This window comes from Rhinoderma darwinii, chromosome 3 (assembly GCF_050947455.1).
Source record: "Rhinoderma darwinii isolate aRhiDar2 chromosome 3, aRhiDar2.hap1, whole genome shotgun sequence".
NCBI classification, from domain to species: Eukaryota; Metazoa; Chordata; class Amphibia; order Anura; family Rhinodermatidae; genus Rhinoderma; species Rhinoderma darwinii.
This window is the reverse complement of record NC_134689.1, coordinates 298,062,166-298,072,834: the sequence shown is the minus strand read 5'-3', so window position 1 is coordinate 298,072,834 and position 10,669 is coordinate 298,062,166.

Genomic DNA, 10,669 nt, shown 5'->3' with positions numbered 1-10,669 from the left:
GGACTAGCCACAACAAGGTGGATAAGATCCAGTAGAAGAAGACCCTATCCGAAGAATACCCTATCCAAAGCTGACAGTGGAGCACATCCCTTGTTGCTGGGGCTTATTTATTTCATTTATTTATATAGCACCAACATATTCTGCAGTGATGTAAATAAGTTGTCATCACTTAATGTCCCCAGTGGGCTGGGTTGCCAACCTCCACTTCCATTTCTGGACAACTGAGCTGAAAATCATGGACAGGCCAAAACTTTTATGGACACATTACAAAATCAAGAGTTGGTGATAAACCTGATGTGCCATAGGATTCAAATGACTGTCACTGAGTGGGTACTGGTCTGCTGCTGAGAGCCTGCCTGCCTGTGCCTAGGATTCACCAATCACTGCCACCCTTGTAGCTTTCTCGCTCTAAAGTAGCTTGCGCCTGAAAGCTACAAGCGGAGCTGTGATCGGTGAGTCTGTCTGTCCGACTCAGAGACTGAGTCACTCAAGTACTCCCCATCACATATTTTCAGATTCTGCTGGACTTCTGCCATATACCCACGTTTCAGGCATCCTATTGGTCCACATTGTCTTCAATGCCGGCCCCATTTACTCTTTATTTCCGCCTCAATGCCTGCCCCATTTACTCCTTGTTTAGCTTCAATGCCCGTGCGTCACAGTGAATGGACAGTGCCCACAGTGTTGATGGGGTAATATACAGGGATGATGTGGATTATATACAGGGATGATGGGGTTATATACGGGGATAATATCTGGTTTATACAGGGATGATGGGGGTTATATACAAGGAAGGTGACAGTTATATACAGGAATCATGGTCGGTTATATACAGGGATGATCATCATCCCTGTATATGCCAACCTTCATCCCCATATACAACCAACATCATTCCTGTATATTACCCTATTAACACTGTATTTAACCCCCAGCATCCCTGTATATAATCCTTATCATCCATGTATATACCATTGGGGCAGGCACTGTCTATTCGCCGTGGCGCACGGGCATTGAGGCTAAACAAGGAGTAAATAGGGTGAGCATTGAGGCGAAAATAAAGCGTAAATGGGGCAGGCATTGAGGCGGAACTAAAGAGTAAATAGAGTGGGCATTGAGGACACTGTGGACCAATAGGATGGTCCACGGACCAGTGGAATCTAAAAATATGCCTCTCCACCCCGCCCATCCGCATGTGACGCCACTACACTAGAAAGCAGAGCGCGGTCTTAGCATTGGTGGGGGTGGAGTCCATCGTACACCACCCCCACCACTGCTAAGACAGCACTCTGCCTTCCAGTGTAGTAACGTCACTGACGTGAGTCACGTGACGTCTCATGTGACTGGTCCCTGCGAGTCACTACTGTGACCCCGCCCTCCTGGTTTTTGCAGACTGTCCGTAAATATACGGATGGTTGGCAACCCTGCCATTGGGGCTCAAAAGCTAATTTCCCTATGAGTATGTTTTTGGAGTGTGGGAGGGAACCGGAGTACCTTGGGGAAACCCACGCATAAACATAGAAACATAGAAAACATATAAACTCCATGCAGATTTTGCCCTTAGGGCGGATTCACACGAATGTGATTTGCGTCCGTGCAGCCCGCATGGTTTTCACGCGGGTCGCATGGACCTATGAAAGTCTATGGGGCAGTGCAGACTGTCCGTGAGTTTTGCGCAGCGTGAGTCCGCTGCGTATAACTCGTGACATGTTCTATATTTCTGCGTTTTTCGCGCATCACGCACCCATTGAAGTCAATGGGTGCGTGAAAATCACGCATGCCCCACAGAAGCACTTCCGTGGTACGCGCGTTATTTGTGCAACAGCAGTAAAAGAATGAATGTAAACAGAAAAGCACCACGTGCTTTTCTGTTTACAAACATCCAAACGGAGTGTCATAATGATGGCGGCTGCGCGAAAAGCACGCAGCCGCGCATCCATGTGAACATGACACACGGAGCTGTCAAGTGCCTTTTGCGCGCGCAAAACGCACACTTTCGTCTGAATCTGGCCTTAGTTGGATTTAAAACCAGGATCCCAGTGCTGCAAGGCAACAGTGCTTACCACTGAACCACCATACTGCCCACATTTCTCAAATTGTTGGATTGTTTAATTAATTTCTTGGATTGTTTAATTAATCTATAAATTCTGTTTATGAATAAAAAATAAACTGTAGTGGATTTTTTTATATAATATTTTGTTTTTCTAGCAAAATGAAATGAAATAATGACTTTTTAAAAATATGAAATTGACATAAATGTGTATCTGTTATTGCCCAGAATGCAAGTCATATATTTTTAATTGGCAAAGACTAACTTGTGGAGGCGACATTCATTGCATAACTGTATAGACAAAGCAAATTAAAGCATACAACCATTCACTATGTACTGGCAGTTCACAGCAGCTGCCTGCCAAGCTTTTTGTAGTCATCTATTTTCTGCCAGCAGGAGGGTGGGTACATGTGAATGCACAGACTATAGGGGTCAGCTGGGATCTCAACCTTTGGGTTTTCTTTTGGTCTTTTTATTAGTCAATGTGCTATATTATCCACAAGTAGCAGCAGGTTTTTGATTTCAAGGCTAATGTATTTTGTACATTATATCTAACGGTATATGGTTCTGATTGCTATGTCGGTATGTAAAATACTTTAGCTTGGAAATTCTTTGGTTTTATGTAAATGACAATAAAAAAGGAAATACAACTGAATTCAAATGAACACAAAATGCTAAGGGATCTATCAGATGCAAAGTAGATGAAGTTGAAATTCTATGTAATGGAAAAAGACATAATAAGTTTATTTTTTTATTGTGGTTAAGCAAAGCATCTAAAACTCTGAAGCTTCACTTTAAATTTCTCAATATTTAATTGCCATTTTTATGATCTTTATAGATTCTGACTCACCTTATCAAGTAATGTAAGGGGAGGCATCCAGATCATGATTCTTCAGAAACTTTCCACAATAGTCTTCCCGAACAACTGGGTTTAAATCAATACTCCACCCATAGAACAAGCAATGGCCACATATTCCTGTTATCCCTCTGACGGACTCCACTGTACACAGGGGCATCCGGTGCCCATAGTCTCTCATGTTGAAAAAAATCTGCTGCGTGCTCTAAGTTTTTTGCTGGATGCCTCTATAAAAAAAATAGCGCAACAGACTACACTATTACCTACAGCTGAAAGAAAGGTATACTGACATATGCCAGCCCAACAGAAGCCAAAAGGAAAATGTGCCCTCCGTAGGTTGAATGGGGTCAATGGATACTTTTAACATGCAGACTCATCAATATCTTTTTCTCACTGATGGTTTAGAAGTCTGCACTTTATAATCATTCTGCCCTTGCAGTTATAGATATCAGATCTCCAGTCTTCCTGGTGAGCCTGTGATAGACTTGTGTTTATATAAAGCAGCCAATCTGAAGAGGCAGCGCCAGAGTAGGGAGGGAGAGAGCAGCAGCTGGAACCAATGATGAGGCAGGAGGTGGATTTCAGACTACCTCAGACCCCGTGTAGGCACTGTAAGTAAACTGTAGTCACAGATCACAGCTCTGCCCTAATAGAACTAAACTAAAGTGTATCCAAGCAGTAAGCAATGAGGAAAATAAATAGCAGGTAAGCATCACCTATAGGTACTTACATATCATTTTTTATATGGCACACCCTATTGCATGATGTATTATGAAGGTATCACCACTGCTAAATACTGGCTAATGTTCATTTTTTTCTCTGGTGGTTTAGTAGTCTGCACTTTATGAACATTCTGCCATTGCTCTAATTAAAATTAATTCCCCATGCACTGATTTATTAGTGAGTTTAGGATTATACACAAACGCTAATTTAAACAAGCAGAGCTGCAGTATAAAACATGGCGGAGTGCCAGAGCTTCAGCCTGAGACTTTGATGAGATGAGGAGACTACCTTAGACTTCCAATGACTATGGCACGCATACATACAAACTGTCACAACAACAATTTCAGCTTTTTTTTCAGAGCAGAAAATTATCTAATTAATTGTTATGGGCAACAGTGATACTTATCAATACATGCTTAAGGTCCATTAGCTAAAGGCACAATTACACAGGCCAATGATCGGGCAAATGAGCGCTCGTTCCCGATCCTTGTCTTGGTTAAACAGAGTAGTGATTAGACGAAAATTGAGCAAACGCTTGTTTGAAGGCTAATCAGATTTTTTTATTGCGGCCCAAGAAATTGTCATTTGTCAGCTGCACATCTCCCTATCCAAACAGGGCATTTGCTGCCGAAAAGATGTAAATGTACGCGGACGAACGATCATATTAACTATTGTTCGCTCCCATACATTTCTATCATTGCTTTGTTTAAATGGAGCAAATGAACAGCGTGCTGTATTGTTGATCGATGCTTATTTACTGGGCAGGCAATCTGCCCGTCTGAAAAGGGCATTAATAACAAAAGCCCACTGGAGAGTTTTATTGATACTTTTTGTATCACGAGCGCTTTGTAACAGTATCTCTCACCCGCACAGCGGTATTGATAAATAAGCCACACTAATTTGGATTAATCAGAATAAGTGGTGCAGGGGCTTCATAAATAATGGGTTGGTCATTATCCACCCATTATTTTCAGTTTGCCTCAACGGAAGGACAACGCTGATGTGAATAGGTCCTTACAGATAGTATTTATTTTATTCATTTATATAGTTCCAACATATTCCCCAGCGCTGTAGAGAGATTGTTATCACTCATATCGGTTCCTGTCCCTTTTGGGGCTCACAATTCAAATCCATAATCACTATGTTTTTTTTGGAGTGTGGAAGAAAACCCATGTAAACACAAGGAAAACATATAAACTCCATGCAGATGTTGTCCTTGGTCAGATTCGTACCCAGGACCCTAACCACTGAGCCACCGTGCTGCCATAAGGCCCTGTTCACACAGAGTTTTTTTACGAGTTTTTTGGCGCGGAAACCGCTCCACAAAACTCGTCAAAAAACGCCCGAAAATACCTCCCATTGATTTCAATGGGAGTTGGACAAGTTTTTTACCACGAGTAAAAAAAACGCGTCGCGGTAAAAAGAAGCGACATGACCCATCTTGAGGCGGTTTCCGCCTCCAAAACCCCATTTCAATCAGTCAGAAAGGGTAAAAAAAAGACCTTGACGAGTGTTTTGACGAGTTTTTGTCAAACCACTGCGCAAAAAACGTCTGGAGCAGTTTCTGCAGGAGGAATTTTCAGCTTTACCACATTTACCACCAAAACCTTCTGTTCATATACTTGATTTTAGTGGTAATCCAGTACGGTGGTAACGTTGGGGATGATCATTTCCATGTTACAATTCATTAATATTATACAGACAAAGATAATTTTATATATAAACCATCATTTGCTACATTTACACTGGGCATATGTCATCACAAATGCTCATATATTTTATATGATATGTGTAAATGAGCCTTAGGGTTTGTTCAGAATTCTGTGATTGAACCTTTGCACTCACAGATTGAAACAGCCACCTCAGGATGGACCATTGCCTGCAATGAAAAGCTTATTCCTGTACTTATTGTGATAAGTAGGGAGATACTATACAGCAGGAGTGGCCAAACCTTTTCTGTATGAGATCTAATTTGTGTCAAGCCTGTGTCAGGGGATCTACTAGGAGACCAGGGACAGGCTCATTATTTGAATGACCCATCATAATGAGGTCATGTCTTCTTTTAAATTACTAAACTGCTTCTCCCCTCTTCCATGCTCAGCACTAGAGTGTGTGAGACCCACACAAGCGAATATCGCTGGTCAAGACAAATCAAAATTCCCTAGAAAAAGGTGGTGATAGGCACATAAAAACTTCTGTGTTGAAGCCTGCAAGAGACCAGCATGGTGGCCTAATATCAAGATCTACTGGCCTCTGAGCTCTTCTGGTAGATTGTAATCCACTGTTTGCCCACCACTGATATACAGACTAGATATAATCAGGGGCAGATTATAATTAGGGCATTTTGGGCATGTGCCTAGGGCCTAAGTCTGCAAAGGTGGCCCAACAGCACTACAATTGTATATGCGTCTATAGGACACAGTTACAATTGAATAATGACGATGGCAAGGTAAGGAACATCAGTTTTCCTCCCCACCATTCAGCGCTTTTCAATGCTGCAGGTGGCGCGATAACATCTGCATCATTCCTCAGAAGTAGTTCTAGCTCCAAAGGGGCCAGTTCTGCATCCAGCGATGGGATCCAGAACCGTCCCACCTGCACTCAATTGTTTCCCCGTCCTTAGGACGCAGTATTCCTAGTACTGGAGAGGTAAGGGAACTGTCAGTACCCTCCACCAGCCATTTTCCTGTGATGCAGGTGACGCGATGGCGTCATCGCACCGCCTGCGTACTTCCGCTGGATCTGGTCAGAAGAAAGCATACCTGCATCGCTGGAGAACGGCGTAGGTACGGGGGAAGGTGAGTATGTAAAGTTTATTTGTTTTTTCAGTGGGCAGCGTGAGTAGCATTATCTACAGGGGGCACTATCTGCAGGGGGTACTATGAGGGGATTTATCTACAGAGGGCACTATCTGCAGCGGGTTCTATGAGGGGCATTATCTACAAGGGCCACTATCTTCAAGAGGCACTATCTATAGGGAGCTCTATGAGGGGCACTATCTACAGGGTGCACTATAAGGGGCATTATCTACAAGGGACTCTATGTGGGACATTATCTACAGGGGGCTCTATAAGGGGCATTATCTACAGGGGGCATTTTGAATAGCACTTTATACAGGGGGCACTATGTGGGGGACTATTTACAGGGTGCACTGTGTATGGTGCCGTTATAATCAGATGTGCAGTGTGTGGCACCATGAGCATTTTGTCTTTGCTTATAGGTTCAGAAATCTGGGTAAAGTTAGGAGCTGAAGACATCTGAGCGGCACACTCTGCAGAAATGGGTCATGGCCAGGCAATGTAGTCATGGAGGTCTGGACCGGATGGAGAAGAAAAGAGAAAAAGAATGACTAGGATCTGAGAAGATGTCACCTGTGAGTCACTGAATGTGAATATTTATTCTTCCTTTGACTGATCAGTACTATAGTCATTGTATGATCTGAAGCGAGATTATGGGTGGTAGCATTCTATTGTTGTGAAAGAGCAACTTCCAGCATATCCCTGTTGCTTGCTCGGAGCTGTAGTTTGAGATCGTACAAACTTATTTCAAATGACCTCTGTACTGAGCTGTATTTGTGCTGGCACCATATATATATATATATATATATATATATATTTACTGAGCTTAGTTATGGTCCTGTATATATGTACTGAGCCTGTTTCTGGTACTGTATATATGTACGGAGCTTTGTTCTGGTCCTGTATATATGTACTGAGCTTGGTTTTTGTGCTGTATTTATGTACTGGGCTTTGTTCTGGTGCTGTACATATGTACTGAGCTTTGTTCTGGTGCTGTATTTATGTATTGAGCTTTGTTCTGGTGCTGTATTTATGTACTGAACTTTGTTCTGGTGCTGTATATATGTACTGAGCTTGGTCCTGGTGCTGTATTTATGAACTGAACTTGGGTCTGGTACTGTATATATGTACTGAGCTTATCTCTGGTGCTGTATTTATTTACTGGGCTTATTTCTGGTGCTGTATATATGTACTGAGCTTGGTTCTGGTGTTATATTTATTTACTGGGCTTTGTTATGGTGCTGTATTTATGTACCGGGCTTGGTTCTGTTTCTGTATATATGTCCTTGGCTTAGTTTTGGTGCTGTATTTATGAACTGAGCTTGGTTCTGTTGCTGTATTTATGTACTGGGTTTGGTTCTGGCGCTGTACTTATGTACTGGGCTTGGTTCGGTTTCTGCATGTGTGTATATATATATATATATATATATATATACTGGGTTTAGTTCTGTTAGTTCTGGTGCTGTATTTATGTACTGAGCCTGGCTCTGTTGCTGTATATATTTACCTTTTCTTAAGGTAAATGTAGATGTAAACAACAGAGACAGGTTCTTTAAGGTTATATTCATGAACAGCAGAATTTTTTTTTCTCCCAAAAACCACATACAATTTAAAGCTCCTGACTTATATAGGGTTAAAGCCTTCCGCTTTCTCTTTTTTATATGGCTCATTCACCTTTTACACCAAATTCAAAACCGTGCCAGATCTGTGGCCGCCTAAACAGAAATCTCTAAAAATACGGTATGGTGTCTTCAGAGTTCAGGGAAGGGGGGCACACTTTGTGAACTGCCTGGGGCCCATGGTACCCTTAATCCGGCCGTGGATGTAATGACTGGATGTGATCATGTGATGAACAAACTTTTTTTTATTGTTTCACTTTATGTTCCTTAACACTTCTGTCCTGTTCTGTACAGTATGGATAAAAAGTGCAAATCATCCCAAAAAGAAAAGAAGGATAAAGAGATGCTTTACAATCAAAATTTTTACATTCGGTTTTGTATGCTTAAATTTTTTCCCATTGCAGTCAATAGAGAGAATCCATGACAAAATACCCACAGCATGATCTACAAAGCAAGTGGGTTTTAAAGGAAGTCTGTCAGACCCTTTCTGGCTACTAAGCTGATGCCAGCACCAGGTACGGGATCACACATGTGTAAACATACTGTTGTGACCGCAGATAGAAAGCAGTGCAAAGAAAAAGTACTTTGATCACGTACACAAATGAACTCACAAGTGTCCCAAGGGCGGTCTAAAACCTGGCAAGTTCACCGGCTCTCATGCATAAACCCTGCCCAGAGCCTCCCTTGTGGTCTTGATTAATGGTTCAAACGGTGCATTACCGAGATTTCAAGCCGAATACAGTGACGTAACATAACAATGGAGCCATCATTAAACACCAAGGGGGAGGCGATGGGCATGGTTTACTCACAAGAGCCAGAGCACTTGCCGGGCTTGTTACCACCTTCGGGGCACTTGCGAGCTCTTGTGCAGATGCAATTAAAGGTCTTTTTCTCTGAACTGATCTTTTTCTCTGAACTGATAAGTCTAACTGTGGCAACAAATGTATGTTTGCACATTATTAAGTCCCCTACACATAGCTGACAGACTCCCTTTAAGCTGCATCAAGTGAACCAGATTTTTAAAAATCTTGTTTCCTAGAATGTAAGATGAATGTGGGTACACATTCTAAGGGTATGTTTACATGGGTTGGATTTGCTGCTGTAAACTCTGCAGCAAATCCGACCCAGTTTCCGCAGGGAATTCTGGCCAAATGTCCTCACCATATCGCGTTTAATGTGGTGCTGATTTTTTGCCGAACTTTCCGCTGCGGAGAAAAAAGCAGAGGGGATAAAAAAAAGACTGTACTCGCCTTCCGTTTCGCTGCCGTAACAAAGAGTCCCTGATTTGCTGGCTTTTTTAATCCGCAGCATAATTTGACATGTTCCGGATTAACTTGCCAGGGAAGGTGAGTATAGTCTTTTGTTTGGTTGCAGATTTTAACCATTGAGTACAATGGGAAAGGGAAAAGCCGCAACAAATAACGAATGTTTCTTTTTTTGCTGCGGAATAGCTACATTTTCACAGAAAAAAATTGCAACAAAAAAATAATAATTTGTAAACTTTATTATAAAGAAAGAAAAAAGACCAAACTCACCTCCCCTGGCGCTTCCATAGCATCCCATCCTAGCTCCCCGGGCTGGCCGGTGTTGAGCCGACCTCCAGGGAGGATGTCTTGTCCCATATGATAGTGCTGCATGTGATTGGCTGCAGCGGTCACATGGGACAAAAGTCATCCCAGAAGGCCTGGTCTGCAACAAATGTGCAACTATTCCAAGGCGTGAATTGACATGCTGCGAATTTAAAAATCTGCACCAAAGACCAATTACTGCATTGCAATTTTCCACAGCGTGTGCATGAGATTGGTCAAATCGAATCCACTTTGCTGCTACTGTAGTACGCTGCGGATTATCTACCTGAAAATCCAGATAGAAATGCCACAGCAAAGCCTAAGCTTTCACATAGAGCATTTAGCAGTGTTTTAGTTGGCATTTTTTTACGATGTGCCCTTATTTTGCTGCAACTCCAAAAGGAATTATGAAAATGTCTTAAACCACCGGGTTGTGGTTTTTAGTGTTTGCATGGCAATATTGGTGTTTTTTGCAGGTGTTTTTCTCCTGCATAGGCTTTTTCGATATAATTTAAAAAAATACTTGTACAAAAATATATTATTTAAAAAAATGCCACTTAAAACATCTGCCAAACCCTTAAAACTGTATGGTTCAAAAATACATAAAGGCATATTTTAGTGTCGCTAGAATGGAGCTCTGACTACACACCTGCAGTCAGGAGTTGTGGCCTGTATGTCCCATAAATCATTAACAAGACACACCCTTGTCTAAAACTTTCTCAAAGGAGTCACAGCGTTTAACCATTTCGAGACTACCCTCACGAACCATAATGATAAAGCTTATTCTAAGGTTCAAAAATATTTCTCTTACATTACTACAATTGTAAAATGTCTTGTAACGTTTGTAACCAATTATTCAACTGCTGCAATCTCAATGGGTAGCGTCTTCTCTACTGACAGTGTGTCTCTAGCAATATCATTATACAGAACGTACGTGCTGCACCTAAGTGTTGACAGTAACATGTTCCTAGTGCCAGTGCCAGTGCCACACCTAGTGCCATTGCAGCCCCGCTGTTATACTGCTTTTCTGGCTATTTTTACATATCATTGTAAATGTT